The sequence below is a fragment of the Capra hircus genome, assembly GCF_001704415.2.
Source record: "Capra hircus breed San Clemente chromosome X unlocalized genomic scaffold, ASM170441v1, whole genome shotgun sequence".
NCBI lineage: Eukaryota > Metazoa > Chordata > Mammalia > Artiodactyla > Bovidae > Capra > Capra hircus.
The window spans coordinates 44,463,329-44,483,234 of NW_017189517.1; the positions used below are offsets into that span (position 1 = coordinate 44,463,329).

General features: G+C 37.9%; 1 pseudogene across 1 annotated transcript; it reads left to right on the forward strand.

Annotated features, from left to right (window-relative positions):
• Positions 1–7,568: 7,568 nt before the first annotated feature.
• On the forward strand, positions 7,569–9,377 carry LOC102168432 (annotated as a pseudogene). The gene has a single exon (XR_311227.3). The product of XR_311227.3 is annotated as a serine/arginine-rich splicing factor 10 pseudogene (transcript).
• Positions 9,378–19,906: the final 10,529 nt, after the last annotated feature.

The window sequence follows — 19,906 nt, forward strand, 5'->3', positions numbered from 1 at the left end:
TATGCTTAGTGTAGAACAAGTTCCTAGCTCGATTGCCCCAAATCTCTTTCCTGTCTAGTCCTTCCCAATTTTCCAAAGGTTTCCTCCAGGAGGTATCTTTGAAACATGCTTCCTGACTTTTATCTCTTGTCTATTTCAGGCACCTGCCCCTTCTAGGATAAAACCCTTAAACTATAATTTCATCCATCTTTACCTACCAGATTATCCCCATTCCCATATGACTGTACCAAACTGATATATAGGAACAAATAGCCACTTAATTTTGACAGTTTGAAAGCAAACTAAAATTGTTTTCTTCTTGCTCCTGGAGTTCTTCTGCCCTTGCAATCTTGAACTCTATTTGAGGTGCATGTTAACATGACATTTTGACACACTTAGTTACTACCCTTGTCTTGCAGAGCTCTACTGGATGAGTCTAAGATTTGGCAAGGAACCAGTAAGCCCTTTTATTTCCATACATTGTAGATGACACTACTGATAGTAGGGTTGTACACTTGTACAATTTTGGCTGAAAAGTCCAATGTATGGTCCGTTAGTACCATATAAACAGCAGTTTCTTAAAGTTCCTGTCACCAGTCTGAATCCCAAAGTGCTTAATCAATAATACTTTTTTTTCATATAGGCTGGGATGAAGAAACTTTAGCTAAATGGCAGGCTTAAAATTCTTTTACAATGTAACTAACTTCCTTTAAGGAAATCAATAGAGATATAAGATACTATGGGATGATTTGAGAGACTAGCATTAAATATATGCATTATCATATGTAAAATAGATGGTCAGTGGGAATTTGCTTTATGACACAAGGAATCCAAAGGCTATGCTCTGTGACAACCTAGGGGGGTGGGATGGGGAGAGGGTTCAAGAGGGAAGGGATATTTGTATACCTGTGGCTGATTAATGTTGATGTATGGCAGAAACCATCACAATATTGTAAATTAATTATCTGCCAATCAAAAACATTTTTTTTTTAAAATATCACTGCCTATTTGAGCACTTGGCCAGGACAATTAACTGATTACTGATATTCATACACATATTTCTATTGTTTAGTCACTAAGTCGTATCTGACTCTTGCGACCCCATGGACTGTAGCTTGCCAGGCTCCTCTGTCCATGGGATTTCTCAAGCAAGAATATGGAGTGGGTTGCCATTTCTTCCTCCAGAGGATCTTCCTGACCCAGGAATTGAACCTGTGTCTTCTGCTTGGCAGGCAGATCCTTTACCACTAAGCCACCTCACAAATAGTGTAAGTAACTTTACTGACCTTTGATGCTTAAGATTTAGCTTTTAGTTTCTGTAATTTAAACTGTGGCCTTCCCAAGTGGTGTTGATAATAAAGGACATGCATGCCAATGCAGGAGACATAAGAGATGTGTATTTGATCCTTGGGTCGGGAAGATCCCTTGTAGGAAGGCATGGCAACCCACTCCAATATTCATGCCTGGAGAATCCCATGGACAGAGGACCCTGGTGGGTCCACTGGGTCACAAATAGTTGGACAGAACTGAAGCGACTTAGCAGGCATGCATGCAACTTAAAGTGTAGCAAAATTTTCTCTCCCTACTGATTTCTGTTCACTCGCTACCTCCCTTTCTCCATTCTCTCCTCGCCAACTACACTCCAGTCATGTTCTGAGATGCCTCTAGGCTTTCTCCACCACCTCCACCAGAGGAGCAGCTGCCGCTGCTAACAGCAAAGAAGGAAAGTGGGAGGGAGGAAGTAAGAAGGAAAGGACGACAGAGTATTATAAAGAAGGAACAGATGAACCAACTTGTGGTGAGTCTGACCCCCTTCAAGCCCTTAAGTGCCACTCAACTCCCATGCCCTGTCTCCAGTCAGTGCTGTCATCTGAGAAGCAAGCCTCATCTGAAGGGAAGCAACTGCCATCACCTTCACTTTGGAGCTGATTGCAGCCTTGAGATAACTGTGTTTCCACCTCTGCTTGAACTAGAAACTATGTAGACATTCCTGGAGCAAAGGGTGGTGAAACTTGTCACAGGTCCTTCTGGAACTGTCCAGAGTGCCAGAAAATTCAGTAAACAGCCAGATTGGCAGAACTGCAGCTGGTCTATAGATCAAGAACTCTTTGCCGTCTGAAGATCCAAACATCAAGACACAACAACAGCAGAATGGCTTTCCATTAATGTTATTGTTTGATTGAGAAGCCAAGAACTATTCTGCATACTTTGAGCACAGAAACCTACCTGATTAACTCTGCCTCACAGTGATGGCTGAAATTGTTTGTACAGAGAACCCAGTAAATCAGTGGTCAGGATTCCTTCTTCAGCTGGTAGACAGTATTATAAACTCCAACAGCACAGAGCACATGAAGCAGTCAACATTGGATGCAATTTGCTACATCTGTCAAGATATTCACACAGAGCAGCTGCAAGGTCCATCCAATGAAATTCTGACTGCCATAATCCTGGGGAAATTGAAAGAACATCCTAATAGTAAAGTAAAGTTAATAACTACGAAGGCACTCGTAAAGTATTGGAGTTCATCAAAGCGAACTTTGACAAATAATCTAAAACACAATTTCTTTTCCAGATAGTCTATGAAGCAGCCAGTTATCAAGATTATAAGGTGTTAATGACTACATTACAGAATCTGGTGAAGAAAATGCCCTTGTATTGTCAATAGTGGAGGCACATACAAGTGCTGCTCATTCTATGATCACAATTGAAGTAAAACAGTGACTTTGATGAAGTGGCCCTGCAAGGAATAACATTCTAGTCTAATATCTGTGATTACAAAATAGATTCGGCCACTGAAGCTAAAGAGGCAGCAGAACAAAGAAGGTCCCAGAGCACACAGCAAGATCTGTGCTAAGGAAACACTGTAACGGGGATTTCAATTCTCACACATCACTAGAAAAAATGATGTAAATGATGGTTCTCCTGACCAACTGATGTGAAGATGACATTGTATCACCTGTTTTTCCCTCTGTACAGAACAGATCAAGAACTCTGATTACTGATACCAGGATGATTGTGAAGACTTTTGCCTGTATCTTGAGAGAAAAGAAATCCAATAAACTCAAACTCTTAGTTATACAGGTAATGCTTATCTCAATATAATTCATCGAAGACTCCTGTGGAAGTTTGATATACAAGTATATAGACCAGGGCCAGATTTTGCAAGTTGCTCCATGAAGCTGCCTTAAGTGAGGTCTTCTGGGTTCCCTTGCTATGGTGTCTGAAAGAAGGCCTGAATGCTGATCATCATGGCATCAAATGTGCTCTGAGTTTTTTCCTATCTAGCTGAAGCTGTTTATGAAACCTCAGTGAGTGATGATCAGAAAGAAACAGCTACTTACTGCTGATCTTCATATTACAGAAGCTCCTAGAGATTGCAGACCAGCCTGATGGTCACTAGAAAAACCTGAGAAGTGCTTCATGTGAAGCTTTGATGAAAATTGTGAAAAAGAGTAACAAATACTATTACCCTTCAGTTCAAAAACTGACACTGGCAACTCTAACTGCAAAAAAATGTATTGATAGAGATACAGTCACGTACAAAAGCACTTCTGATAAGTTCCAGTTCAGTGGCCTTCAGTCTTTACTCCACACAGATCTTCAAAATATTCTCTGAAAAGTGCAGCATCAAGGTGAGACAATGGTAAGGATTTTTCAAAGAACAGTTGGATCTGGGGGATGCAAAAGGGTGACTCAGTTAATACATCAGAGGAAATGTTGCTTGGTGAATTCCTAAAGTATATAGAGGCCTCTAAGTTGTCCTGAGTATGGGTATTTCATTGAAAAATTATACTGAGTGCAAGGTTTTATTGGAGACTGTAAGATAAGTGGAAGATTTATGTCACATCTTGAAATCCAATATCTTAGTTTTTGTTGACAGAGAGCTTGGGAAATGATAATGTCCACAGGTCTGTGAAGCCACAGATTCTATGTTTAGTGATACTGCCTTTGTTATTGGTGGAGAGTTGAATACCTAGAGGTAGTATTGAACACATTTCAGCAAACTTGTGAATCCAAGTTGAATAAATCAGAGCATGACATGGTGGATTATCTGAATGAGCTAAGGGAAGACCACTTGGAACCCTATTCTGTCACTATCAAGGATCAAAGGAACAAGGATTAAGGGTGGTACACACCCAGACATACTGCTGATGCAAACAAAAATAGAGTTAATTTCTCTTTCTTCACCTATACTGCTAGACTTGAGAATCATCCAAAGAATATTAGGTACCGGTGCTGCTGAGCTAATAAGGAACTTATTTACAGCATTGGGAAGAATGTACTGAAATTAATAGCAGTTAGCTGATGATTCTTGAAGTGTTAACTAAGGAACAGAGATTCAAAACTAGCAAAGCAAAACCATATTCTATGGACAACAAAATAACTGAGGAAATTAAAGAACTAAGGTCAATTTGTAGCCATTGGGATGAAACCCAACACCATCACTGGAAATGTGCAATGTTTTGAAAAGCCTAAAAGCAAGGAGCATTTCACAGATGCTGAAAATACACTGCGTTGAAAATCCTACCACAGAAGGAGCAGCTATTAGCAGTTGGACTGTTGATTAGCTATGTAAACACTGACCTCAGAGAAAACCATTCTAATGGCTACTCTAGGAGCCGTTTTGGGAAAAAACAACAACAACAACAACAACAACATGGTGGGTTTACTTAATTGGAGGAGGAGGAGGAAGAAGGGGGAAATAGGAAGGGAAAGGGGAAGGGCAAAGAGAAGGAGAAGAAATGGAGGTTATTTCTTCCTAAGGAATGCTACAATTTGCTTTTTGGTATTTCAGGTGGTACTGAGTGGAATGACTGATTTTCCCAGAGAACAGAGCTTGGGATCAGCTATTGTACTTTGTCATAAAAAGTAGCTTGCACAGACGCTCCTGATGACGACGATGCTGGAGTTGGATTTGTGTACCTTTGTCACCCAGCACTGTGTACATTCAGGGTAAAAGGAAAGGAAGAGTACTATATAATCTGAGTGTGACTGAAAGCAGCTGTATCCACATTCTCAACTTCAAGTCACTGAAGTTTATCTTTTTCCCTTGAGTAAAACTGGGACAGGGGAAGGGGTACTAAACATTGCATTTCATAAAACTAACTGAAGTTCTGTCTACTAATGGACCACAGGATATGTAAAGGAAAAAGAAAAGGAAAGAAAAAAAGATACTTTTTAGCTTTTTGGTTGTTTTTAACTATTACCATCATTTTAAGGAAAACACTAACAAATGGTCAGAACAAAAATCTAAAGTTCCAAGACAAAAACAAAATTAAATTAAAAAACCTACAACCTAAACAAACCAAAATGTAAATGGTTGAAAGCAGCAGTACAAAGAGAAAGCTCCCTCTTATACTTCGTATGACTGTCTTGATATCTACTCCGTCTATAAAAAACAATGCCAAGGAGTTCACCAAAAAATTTACAATAAAAATAGGACGCTTGGGGCTGGTGCACTGAGGTGATGGTACAGGGGGGAGGAAGGAGGGGGGTTCAGGATGGGAAACATGTGTATACCTGTGGCGGATACATGTTGATGTATGGCAAAACCAATACAATATTGTAAAGTAATTAACCTCCAATTAAAATAAATAAATTTTTATTAAAAATATTCAAAAAATACAGCAAAATTGAAGTAACTATTTTTGTCTATAAAATGAGGATGATTTTAACAACCAAACAAAATCTAATAAATTAGCTATTGGAAAATTGTCTGACTTTCTATTCTTTTTTATCTGAATGTCTCCAATCTAGTATTTTCTTGCATGTGTATATGCTCAGTAACTCAGAGTAACTCAGGAACTCTTTGCAACCCTCTGGACTGTAGCCCAACAGATTCCTCTGGCCAATGGGATTTTCCAAGCAAGAGTATTGGAGCAGGTTGCCATTTCCTCCTTCGGGAGATCTTCCCTACCCAGGGATTGAACTCACCTCTCCTGCGTCTCCTGCATTGGCAGGCAGATTCTTAACCGCTGCTATATTTGCTATACTTTAAAACCAACTAACCGTAAAAACAGTAAAAATTATATGCTTAAATGATGTGTGTATAAAATTACACCTCTTATGATGAAAACAACACTTATGAAAGGTTTCATGTTCCCACTGAAGTTAAATATTAATATCATGATCTCAAACTTTCCATAGGAAAAACAAATAAATTTTAAGGAAAATGCAAATTTATCCATCTCCTAAAGAAGAGGGGAAAGAAAAGTAATCTTGTCTCCTTCATGTAGATCTATGCTAAAATTGAACCTCATTTAACAGCCCTTTATAATTACATTTGGCTGTGTTAAATACTCCCAAACTACATTTGAGGAGCCCATGCACTCATTCCAAGCCTGATGATTCCAAACTGATTCATTTTTTTCACAAAGCAAAAATATGAGTAGGTTAGTTTGAATCAAGTCAAATACTGATAAAAGCAAATCTCTTTTGATGGGCAGGCCTCAAACTTTGTTGAAAGCTGGTTCAACTAAGCATTGATTAAGAGTGTGGATGCTTATCTGATGATTATCCAAACTTATCTGAAATTGAACATCTTTGTCCTAAAAAACAAGCCAAAAATCTGACACTGATTTTGATGTTTTGGTTCATAATAGGTCACAAGTATCAAAAGAACAGCCTAACTAGGAAGTAAAGTTATGGCTGGAAATACAGGTAGGGGGATTAGAAATTAAAACTGTCAGAACTCTGAAAATGTATGGGGGTAAAGAGTCTCAGTGAAGTGGGAGAACATATATAAATAGCAGATGAAAGAGTAGTGAAGGGAGAAGTTTGGTTTATTAGTTTGAAAACAAAATAAAAAATTTCCTTCAATGTTGTTATTTTTGTTTACTTTTTAAACTATGAATTGTTCTATTTTGAAATGTCATAACATTGAAAGTGAATATGAGATTTTTGTGTTCGACAGAAAAAAATAAAGACTTCTGCTTCTGGGAAGACAGAGTATACATATTTTCCCCTATTCTTCCTAAATATAGCTAGCAAATCTTAACAATTATATATAAAACAGACTTAAGAAAACTAAGAAAGGCAGAGAAAATGAAAACTTAAGACTCAAGAAAAAAAATAACAGTTGTTTAAGAGACTACTGATGGTAATGTAAAGTGATATATCCATTCTGGGAAAGAATTCAGAAATTGCTTTAAAAAGTAGACATGCAACTACCGTTCCAGCAATTGCACTTCTGGACATTTGTCCCAGAGAAATGAGAAGTTATGTCTGGATAAAAACCTGTATACCATTGTTTATTGTATCTTTACTTGTAATAGCTAACCCCAAACTAGCAGCAATACAAATATGCTTCAAGATATGAATGGTTAAATGAACTGTGGCACATCCATACCATGGAATACTATTCAGTCATGAAAAAGAACAAATCTTTGATATATACAATACCCTGGATGAATCTAAAGGGTATTATGCTATATAAAAAACAAAGCCAATCTTGAAAGGTCATATATGCAATATTCTCAAAATGAAAAAAATCATAGAGATGAAAAACAGATTACTGCTTTTGAGGAGTTAGAAATAATATGGAGTTGCTGAGCCCGTTAGTGTCCCTGCGGAGACTCAATGCCAGCGTCATGTCCCGGTACCTGCGCCACCCCCCAACACGTCTCTCTTCGTGAGGAACGTGGCCGACGATACCGGGTCTGAAGACTTACGTCGGGAATTTGGTCGTTATGGTCCTATAGTTGATGTGTATGTTCCACTTGATTTCTACACTCGCCGTCCAAGAGGATTTGCATATGTTCAATTTGAGGATGTTCGTGATGCCAAAGATGCTTTACATAATTTGGACAGAAAGTGGATTTGTGGACGCCAAATTGAAATACAGTTTGCACAGGGGGATCGAAAGACTCCAAATCAGATGAAAGCCAAGGAAGGGAGGAACGTGTATAGTTCTTCACGCTATGATGATTATGACAGATACAGATGTTCTAGAAGCCGAAGTTATGACAGAAGAAGATCAAGAAGTCGGTCCTTCGATTACAACTATAGAAGATCTTATAGTCCTAGAAACAGTAGACCAACTAGAAGACCACGGCGTAGCAGAAGCCATTCCAACAATGATAGACCAAACTGCAGCTGGAATACCCAGTACAGTTCTGCTTACTACACTTCAAGAAAAATCTGAGAAAGCGGAAAAAGAACGAAAGAAGGGCAGTCTAAGCGACCAAAGGGTGGGTGGAAGGTGCTGCAGTATGAATACTGTACAAATATTTTGACTCTGGTCTGAAAAGATAAAAGAATGTTATGGAAACTACATGGAATATTTGAAGTCCCTTCAAGTTTGAAAATAAGCATTTTAGGACAAATAAAAGGAAATTCAACTTTGTACTTGTGGAAACTAATCCCTAAATCTGAATAGGTTTATACTGATTCATGGGTAACAGGTCCATGTTAAATTATTGGAAACTAGGATGTCTGAATATCAAGGAAGACAGCCATAGTCTCTTACAGTGCCTCTATTGGTCTGTCTCAAAGTGAATTGGGTGAGAAAAGGTATGGTCCAATATAAACTTGGTTATCTTTTAAAGTCAGTTCTATTTTTGCTATTGGGAAATCTTGCCTTTGTTTATTATTCCAGTGTCAGTGTTTTCTGCTAATGCTTTGCTTTGTTGGCATCTGAGTTTCCTTACTTGTATGCCATATGTGGTTTACATCTTCCTTAAACACGCTCCCTTGTAAATTCCAATTATGATACTTGACATCCAGCTAAGAGGGTCCATCTCTTCTCACCTCTTTCCTAGTCAGTATATACAGCAAACATTTACTGAGCCCTTATTATGCCCCCAAAATTGTACTGGGTAACTGGGGAGAAGAACAGATAAAACTCACTTATTCAATAAATGTCTACTGAGCACAATCTAGTGATTCATAACAGTGTGGCCTCATTGTCTTGTTTGAGGTGTATTATAACAATATTTTACACCATTTATATCCTATGTAATTATAAAATCCAGTATACTATCAAAGAAGCAATTTTGTGGTTATTTGCCATTTAAAAGTATCCAGTATTTGTTTGCATCCCATTAATACAAATAATGAAAAAAATGATTTGTTTTAATCTGTAATAAACTGATTTATTGTGCAGTGACTGTAATATACTAGAGTTATATTTAATTGTTAACTCTGCCTCCTCAAACACATATTAGGCAACAATCCCCAAAATAAGTATTTAACTTTGCATCAGATGTAAAGGAGACTCTGGGTGCTATAATTAAGATTATTTTGAGGCAGACAGAGAGCTGTTAATTCCCAACTGATTTAGTATGTTCTGTAATTGAGAAAATGTTCACCAAATTATACTTTTTAGTGATTTACATGTACATTTTATAGGGGACATGTTCTGTGTATAGTGAATAAATAACTTTTGTAGTATCACAAAATGTTTTGGATTCCTTAGTTCCTCATTAGGATGTGCAGTTTACCTATACATTGATTTCATCACTTGCATATTATATTTTTGTCTTATTTCTGCTGCATTTAAAACTTTTTATCTAAAGTTATTCACCTAAAAATACAGAAGTGTTTAAGCCTTTAGAAAGATTTTGAAAATATAGCAGAATACATATAAGGGAGTTGTGAAATGGAGGTATTTTTACCCCTGCTTCATTTTTTAATATTTCAAACTTGCATAAGACCACACAGCATGTAAGTGGCAGATACTAGTTAGTGTCCATGGTTTTTCATTTGGTTCATCTGTTTAAATCAAATAGGTAAATTTAATAACTTACACAATTAATACAGTGGAATCTAGAATTCACTTGCAAGATTTAATAGATTTACGAACACAATTTAATTACAAAGAGTTTTTTAGAACTTTCTTGGATGAAAAAGAGGTTAAATGTAATCTAAGATCAGCTGTTGGCAGCAGCTGTCACTCACTCTCCAATCTAGCTTTCCAAATTTCAATCACATTGTATTGCATTTTGAACATTTTTGTTTACAAAATCCTGAGATATTTTGAAGTGGGGAGGCTGTGAACTTGAACAGCACAGTGGTAGCTCAGGAGTAACAGTGTTCAACTAAGAGGTCTGTCAAAGCATTTTACACCTGGAATCCCAGGTGTAACTGTCCTCATTGATAAATGAAGTCAGCAGCCTATTCACAACTACTGTTATCTATCTGTAAAACATAGCTAGCTGCTATGGAAAAGGTTCCTTTTGGGTTTTCCCTTTGTCCCTCCTTTAGCAGTGTTGGTTATGTTCATTGGGTTGTTCCTCTGTATTCCTAACAGTTGTTTCACCCTTATGTTAAAGGTGGAATTCTTTTTATATTTGGCCTGAAAAGCAAGGTGTGTAAATTGATTATTGATAATTGACAGAGTAGTTTGTAAAGAAGTAAAAGGCCTTTTTGTGTCTAGTTTTTTGTAGAGCACATCTCTGAATGCTAGATAATGAAATAAAACTGGTCAAGGATCCAAAAAAAAAAAAATGAAATAATATGGAGGAGGGATAAGTATCACTATAAAGGAGCAGAATGAAAGAGATCTTTGTGATAAAGGGACAGTCTTGTATCTTGAGTGTGCTGCTGGTTACACAAATTTACTTGTCATAAACTAACACAGAACTCTACAAATTGTGATGGTTCATGTGTCAGTTTGGCTGGCTACAGAGTGCCCAGATTAAACATTATTTTAGGGTGTGGCTGTGAGGGTGCTTTGGATAAGATCAGCATTTCAATTGTATATGGATTGTCCTCTCCAGTGTAGATGGGCCTCTTCCAATCTACTGAACAGGGCCTGAAGAGAACAAAAGGCAGAGGAAGGTAGATTTTCCCCATTTTTCCTACCTCACTGATTGATATTCTCTGGCTCTCAGACTGGGATTTACATCATCAGTTCCCCTGGTTCGTAGGCTTTTTAATTCATGGACTTACATTACTGGTTTTCCCAGGTCTTCAGCTTGCCAACAGCATATCATGGGACGTAATCCCACTCTATAAGCCCATAAGCCCCTGCCTCATAATAAATATGATTTATTTTGGTTCTGTTTTTCTGAAAAACTCCAACTAGTACACACATATATTTAACAAAGTCAATTCTCTTATTTTGAACTCCAGTTACTTAAGATGTAACCATTGTGGGAAACTGGGTGAAGAGTACATGGGACTTTTCTATACTATCTTTGCAACTTCCAGTGAATCTATATTTATTTAAAAACAAAAAGTTTTTTAAAAGGAAAGGTAATAAGCTCCAGTTTCATCCACCTCATTCGAACTGATTCAACTGTATTCTTTTTAACTGGAGCCTATTATACAGAGTGAAGTAGGCCAGAAAGAAAAACACCAATACAGTATACTAATGCATATATATGGAATTTAGAAAGATGGTAACGATAACCCTGTATGTGAGACAGCAAAAGAGACACAGATGTATAGAACAGTCTTTTGGACTCTGTGGGATAGGGCGAGGGTGGGGTGATTTGGGAGAATGGCATTGAAACATGTATAATATCATATATGAAACAAATCGCCAGTCCAGATTCGATGCATGATACTGGATGCTTGGGGCTGGTGCACTGTGACGACCCAGAGGGATGGTATGGGGAGGGAGGTTGAAGGGGGGTTCAGGATGGGGAACATGTGTATACCTGTGTCAGATTCATGTTGTTGTATGGCAAAACCAATACAATATTGTAAAGTAATTAACCTCCAATTAAAGTAAATAAATTTATATTTTAAAAAATAAAATAAAAATACAATCTATTAAAAGTTTAAGCAAAAATAAACAAATCTGTAATCTCATACTCTTATTAATTTATCCCTCCCCTGAACCTTTCCCCTTTGATAACCATAAGTTTGTTTTCCAAATCTGTGAGTATATTTTGGCTTTGTACTTAGATTCATTTTTAATGCTTTTTAGATTCCACAAATAAGTAATATCATATAAAAATAAATAAATAAATAAAAGGAAAGGTAAGTTTAAAAGTTTGAAAAACACTGGTGGGGATGGGGTGGGAGAAGATAATCACTTAGCAGGGTAAGAGATCTTTTGTTAATCTCAATTTTGAGATTTATATCTCATTCTGTTTGAACAAATCTTCAGTTCAAGATTATGCATTCATTTCAATCTCTGAGTTTCTGCTTTTTAAAGTTTTGTCTTGGTGTCATTGGGGGAGGTCATCAGAATGTAGAATAATAACACAAAGTCTTTCCATTTCTGACCCTGATCAATTAACACTTGTCTAGATAAATTGTCTCAATAAAAAACCTGAAGCCTAAATTCAGAGCATTTTTTTTTCATTTGAATTTCAATGCTTCTGGGGAAAGGTGTGGTATTTACACTGAAAAAATAAACTCCATCATCCACAAGGATTCAATGATACTTAGAATACCTTTTTTACATGGGACCAATATAACCCCTACTAGGTTGATTGTGGAGAAGGAAATGGCAACCCACTCCAGTACTCTTGCCTGGAGAATTCCAGGAATGGGGGAGCCCGGTGGGCTGCCATCTATGGGGTCGCACAGAGTTGGACAAGACTGAAGCGACTTAGCAGCAGCAGCAGCAGGTTGATTGTACTCACAGAACACATGGTCAGTAAAGTGGGCTGTGTCATCTAGAAACAGCATCAGAAACCTAAAAAACAGGAGCTTATACAAGACTAAAAAAATTTTTTTTTCTGACATAAAAGACATTTCAAGGTATGCAATTCAATGCTGAGAATGGCAAATCCAATAAAATTGATTTCTATTATTAACTAAGCAAAAGAAAATTTCTATTAGGCAGCTAGAATTCCCTGTCAAGTAGGAAAATAATTTATATGTAATTATAGCCAGCATTATGGGTTTAAAATAAGGTCAAAGAATCCTTAATCAGGCCAAAAGTGTCTTTGGCAATAAAGAGAACAGGATCTCCTGGAATTAGATCATAGAATAACATATAACCAGTGAAGTCTTGGTTAACAAATTAGAGAACTGGGTCAACAAAAATATTTTGATAATTACAGATTGCCAGGTGCAAAACTCAAAGGGAAAGTGAAGAGTGAAACGAGTGGTTCACAGTGTCTAAACATATGTTAAACCTGGACCCTCAGAAAGTGGTTTCCCTAGAAGGCTGAACAGTTTGAGAACACCTTACAAGCTCTACAATAAATAAGAGGATAGCATCACTGGCCACAATTATATGGAGGGAATTTTCTCTAAACATGGGGGAAATCCTGGCCCTTTGTAAAAGACTGTTTCACTAAAAATCAGTGAAAATGCCTTTATTATCACTGTTTTACAGACAAAGAAACTGGGGCTCAATGAAATTAAGACACCAGACAAATTCTCATGGCTAAGAAGTGGCATGCCCTCCTCAAATTCACATGCCTAATCAGGTGATGCTAGAGGTAAAGAGCCCACCTGCCAATGCAGGAGATGCTTGAGACAAGGGTTCGACCCCTGGGTGGAGAAGATCCCCTGGAGGAGAGCTATAACAATCCACTCCAATATTCTTGCCTGGAGAAGGATGGATGGAAGAGCCTGGCAGGCTGCAGTCCATAAGGTCGCAAAGAGTTGGACAAGACCGAAGTGACTTAGCATGCAAGAAGTGGCAGTGCCTAGATTCTTTGTAACCACAACACTGCCCTACTATCTGCTGCACAATCGCCATTACTCAAAAACAAAACAAAACAAAACAAAACAAAAACAAAATCTGAGCTATACGTTTAATATAGACATAAAAGTCATTTACTGCTCTTTTCTCAGAGCAGATTCTTTTATTTTCCAGCACTTTAGAAAGTTAATATTATTCTAGGCTATTAAAAATATAATTTCAGAAAAATACTCTGTGACTAACAGGGAGAACTGAGCCTGCTCGTCATAGGAGGTTTCATAACCAGCTGAGTCTACCTCCAAGGGATCTGTCTTCCTCTCTAGAGAGGAAGGGCTCAGCTGCTTCTCTCCTCTAGCATTTTGTCCAGCTGCTCCAAACTGCTTTGCTTACAGGGGCAGCCTCGGCTGGCTCTTTCTATGAAGGATAAAGGATCCTGATTATGGCTAGCATTCCTGCTGCAAACCGTACCTTCTTGCATTGACTTGTTTGTTTTATATAAAACCACGTTGACAGCGCTCTGCCTTCTCTAAATAATCACACTTAATGATCAAGTATAACCTGCACATTCAAATGCACGTTTACTCCTATACGTCTCCGTGCCCTGAATAGTCACAGCTACCAAGACATCCGTTTTGAACATGAGCATATGGTTCTGAGAACTTCATATTTCAAATCTGCAATTCGACTGAAGAATTGAACATAATGTTTTCATTAACACTGATGATAAATAAAACTGCTTCTTAAGAAAATAATAAAACCTGGACTCCAACCTGGAGGTTGGAGCTTTGAAGCTTCTTAAGATTGAATTTTTATGTTGAAAAAAATGCTGTCTGACAGCAAGATAAAGAATGCATAAAAATACTGTGTAAATTCACAATACTTCTCTTCAGTCCTTTATAGAAACTTGGTGGCAGAGGTTCCTTGATGGCCTAACAAGTGACTTCTAGTTCAGTGTGAGTGCTCTGTCAATGACCTTTGCCTTCACTCTTTCTCGTGTGTCTGGACAGTGGAAATCGTCCTCCTTGCTGTTCACCATCTTCCCCCAGTCCCCACTTAGAGTCACCTTTGGCTGCATACATCAGAAAGAGATGGTAGAGAAGTATGTGAGTCACACACAATTGCACGTTGCTCTGGAGGGACCTGAAACTCTATGGAACACCTGCCACTCATTGTGCACACAAAGAAGAGAAATCCAGTCATTTGAATATCTTTCACTTAAATGTATTTCTAACAAAAGATGCCACATAATTCCCATCTTACTCACCCCAAATGGAAGCATTCAATTTATTCATTAATGGTGAACCTAGGGAGCCGCAGTCCAACTTCCTCCCACTGTGCCCAAACTGTTCTTAACAGACCATCTCTTTGAGTAAAGAGAGGAGTTCAGGCACCATGCAGAATAAATTATTGCCTTAATTTAAAAGCATTACAAGAAATGGAAAATCCGTAGTGAGACTCTGGAGAACTCCCTGCAGCGACTTCCTCTTCTTGCTGCAGGTAAGAAGTAGCTCATGGAGAAAGGGAAAGAGAAGGCCAAAGGGCAGGTGAAGTCAACTGAATTCCTTAATCTGTATCCTTCTCCCTCCTAGAGAGTGGAATTTCTCAGTGACTGCTGCAGACTACCCTCTCCACTGCCTTCCATTGATGCCTAGCTCTCTGATTTCCATCATGTAATCCACCTGTCATTCTGCTGCCTCCCTCAGCTCTCACTCTCTAATCGTTCTGGGTTTCTCAGTGAACCATCATCATAACCATCTGATCCAGGATGAGGATATATATAGGAAAATACAACCAGTCACTGAAAACAAGTACCTTGACAAAACTGAAAAATCTGTAACTACATAGAAATAAGTATGAGAAATTCCCAAATGTTCCTTTGAAAGAGTTTTGTAAATTTTAATATAACTATAAGCTTCTCTAGTGGCTCAGATGGTAAAGAATCTGCCTGCCAAGCAGGAGATGTGGGTTCAACTCCTGGGTTGGGAAGATTCTCTAGAGAAGGAAATGGCAACCTACTCCAGTATTCTTGCCTGGAGAATCTCATGGACAGAGGAACCTGGCGGGCTATATAGTCCATGGGGTTGCAAAGAGTTGGATACAACTGAGTGACTAACACTTTCATTTTTTCACTTTTCAATATAAAATATAATCCTAGCATACATATATAATGTAACAGATAATAGATATTTTATAATGTAACATGCAGTATACATATTATATATATGTATATACATATAGATTTCTAAGGAAAAAAATGAGAAAATCAAATAGTTCTCATTGATAAAACAATGAGCTTTTCATTTTGAAGTCTCATCTAAATTTTATCCAAAAAAAGAGTGAGATTTTGAAGAGGAATTAAAAATTAGTAGTAATCCAAGGGTGGAATTTTGCTTGGAGATTTTTATGTTTTTGGAGGGGGTAGCAGAGAGTTTCATTTTATTTCATTCTGGGATTTTTTTTATAAAATGAAATTTCATTTCAGAATATTATGGAACCAATTAGGATAGCTGGGTTTCCCTCATAGCTCTTTTGGTAAGGAATCTGCCTCCAATGCAGGAGATCTGGGTTCGATCCCTGGGTTGGAAAGATCCCCTAGAGTAGGAAATGGCAACCCCCTCCAGTATTCTTGCCTGGAGAATATCATGGACAGAGGAGCCATGGACAGTCCATGGGGTCACAAGAGTCAGACACGACTTAGTGACTAAACCACCACCAGTTAGGACAACTAATGCAGCTCATACTAGCTCACAACATATGTGTTATTATGTTTTCATATGAATCCTTTTGGGTGGGGAACACTCTCCAATATTCCTCAAGTAGTACCTCTTTCTATTGCCCTCCAACGGGCTGTATCATGTCCCTGGCACCAGAAAGCCTTTGAGCTTGTCACTCTTCTTGGCTTAGATAATTTGAGGCTGAAAGAGACATTAGAGATTATCTGGTCTCATTTGAAAAGCGTTTCTTGTAGTCCCACTCTACAAGAAAAGAAGCACAGTTCAAAACGCTCTTTTTCCCACTGTAGTCAGTGTATTTCTGATGTTCCAGGTCATGGCGAGTTCACCAGTTTGAGAGCTCATGTGCTTTTAGCATGCTTACTTTCCTGTTGGTGGCAGAAAACCCTTTGTGTACTATGATCATCTCCACAAGGACAGATTTTTATTCCAAGTCCAGTGGTAGTGGAGCAACTCCATATGCATGCTGCAGACAGACATGAAACTTGTGAGTGTGATTTATGGTGAAAGGCTTCAAAGCTGTGTGGGAACACAGCATAGACTCATAACTGCATTTCTCACCGGTAAAGCTTATTCCTATGCCTGCTTTTACAGTGAATTGAAGGAGAGCACTGGGGCTTGCTGTTGTTGTTGCTTTTGTGTAAGAGTTCCAAATCCAGCAGGGTCACAAATAGTATCAGCTCAAAAGGAGTAAAACCTAATGGAAAGCAGAGAAATTGCATTTCTGTTGCAGGTGCAGAGTTGGATGGCCTTTCCCCCTACAAATCTACATCTAATTTCTTGTTGCTACCAAGCAGAATAAAGGGAAGGCCATTTGGCATAAGAAATTTTTTTCCTTCTGACTTTTCCTGAAAACTCCTTCCACTGAGAAAAAAGCAGGAGGATCCATATGCTGCCCATACAAGGCACTAGCCCACTGTGCCATATACGGGAGCCATGGTGCTGGGGGTGCCTCTTGAGTACTTTGAAAATAAAGTTGCAGAGCTGGACACCTCTAGTTCAGCAAACGCACTGGCAAGTTAGCAACTATTTATAACATATTTTGGAGAATTGGTTTTTCATGAGTCAGAGTAGAGGGGATTTTACCAGAATTCCAGACTGGTACCCTGCAAAATCCTCCCCTCTCCTCCAGCCTTCTAGTTTGTTCTCTATATAAGCAATTCTTCTTTATATCAGAGGAAGATAAAGTAGGACCCATATCTGGAAGGATCATCAACCTCAACTTGGTTCTTTTCGTTGGTGCAGCAAATGAGACATCAGGACTGGATGGACGAGACATCTACTGATACTAAAACTGCCTCCATGGCCATCATGGAAAAAATATGAGATAACAAATGCTGGTGTGGATGTGGAGAAAAAAGAACTCTTGTGCAGTTGCTGACATTGCAAACTGGTATAGCTGGTATGGAAAACAATGAAATTTCCTCACTAAATTTATAATAGAACTACCCTGTGATTCAGAAATCCCACTTCTGGAAATACATCCAAAGGAAACAGAAATACTAACCCAAAAATGTATTTCTGCCCTCATGCTCATAGCAGTATTATTTACAATAGCTGAAAATTTAAATGTTCACTGATGGGTAAATAGATATTGTGATATATATAGATATGTAATGGAATATTATTTAGCCATAAAAAATGAGGAAATGCTACCATCTGTGACAACATAAATGACCCTTGAGGACATTATGCTAATAAAATAATTCAGACATAGAAAGACAATATTGTATAATCTCCCTTGTATATGGAATTAAAACACACACACAAACACCAAATTCATAGAAAAAAATCAGATATTTAGTTACTAAAGGTGAGCGGGGAGACAGGGAAATTGGAAAAAGGTAGTCAAGGAAAATGCAGCCCATGGGGTCGCAAGGAGTCAGGCATGACTGAGTGACTGGACTGAACTGAATCAAATGGTACAAACTTCCAGTTATAAGTAAATAAGTACTAAGGATGAAACATACAACATAACTACAGTTATCACTGCTGTATGATATATAGGAAAGCTGTTGAAAGAGTAGATCCTAAGAGTTTTCATCACAAGGAGACTTTTTTTTTTCTTTTTTTGTTGCAACTATATGAGATGAGGGATGTTAACTAAACTTATGGTGGTAATCACTTCACAATATATGTAAATCAAACCATCATGGTGCCTACCTTAAACCTATACAGTGATATATGTCAATTATGTGTCAATAACACTGTGGAGAAAACCTCAAAAAAAAAAAAAAAGACAACCTGCCTCCATGAAAATTCTCCCCTAGACCATTTTCTGTATGTGTCCGTGTGTGTGTGTATCTGTGCATGGGCGTGTGTTGTTAAATTCCAAGCATTGTGAGAAGTCAGTAGCGAGCCTGAAATATCTCAAATACCTAATGAATAGCGTCAAACTTTGGAGCCAATAGCCACTGTTTAGTGACCAGTTTCCCTCTCCATTCTTCAAACTCTGATTTGGACATCACAACATGAGTGTGGAAAAAGTAAAATTAAAAAAAAATTACAAGAGCTGTTGCTGTTGTTCCCAATATAAATGTCGATGTGCATGCATAATGTGGCCACAGTGTGACTAAAATTGTTTGTCTTTTGGTAGAATGAGCATGCTTACCTTCTTATTCATTAAAAAAAAGACACCTTAGTAATAAGCACCTCTTCCATTTAGGTTTCAAAACAAAAGTTCCTATTGCTGTTGTTTTTCCTTTACACCTTGCAAATAAAAAGCAGATACAGCTGTGTGAGAACCATTACCAAGATTGGCAAAATTTAAAGCTGACAGCTTTACAGAAAAATAAAGAGATTCTACTAACCATGTGCATGAACACAAACACACACACACACCTCTTCCAATAAAAATAGTATGCTGTTTATATGGTCACCAGCCCAAGAGAAAGCTTCTTTGTATTAGCTTAAAATGTTCATAATGATTCTCAGACCTCCTTTCTTGTGTTCAAAATAGCCTTGAGAACTCTTTTTCCCTTCTCCTGTCATTCAGTATTCTTTTATTTTAATCCACCAGTGATGCATTGTGTATCTACATGGCACAAGGAACTGTATTGCAAATTGGGAGCCAAAACAGACTGGCACTGATTGTAAGGACCTTAAGACCTTGAGAAGAGATGAGGCATTTGCAAATATTCAGTTACATTGAATCTACTGCTTTTACTAAAATGCATAGGTGGCATTCCTTAAGAAAAGAGTCATTCCTCTTATTCTTCAATAAAAGATTGATTGTTATGTAAAGCTTTAATGACCTTCAAGTACCTAGATATTATTGTTGCCATGCAGTTTCCCAAAGTCCAGAAATCTAATCAGTCCAGTACTTGGAGTATTGAAGATGAAAAGGGTAGAAGAATTTTCCCTTTCCATCCTCAACTGCTTCCTAGTATGAGTCTGCTAACACATATCTTAATCTAAACTAACTGAGTGTTCGATGAGTATGTGTCATTCTAACAGTCTGGATCTCTGTGACAGCAGAGATCATGTCTGCCTTGTTCATCACGGTATTCCTGCACCCTTCACAATGCTTCTATTGTACTGGGTACTCAATAAATACTTGCTGAATATGGAAAGAATAAATGCATGATGCAAATAAGCTCTAATACAAACATCTCCCACTCTGGCATCATTTTAGATACTCCTA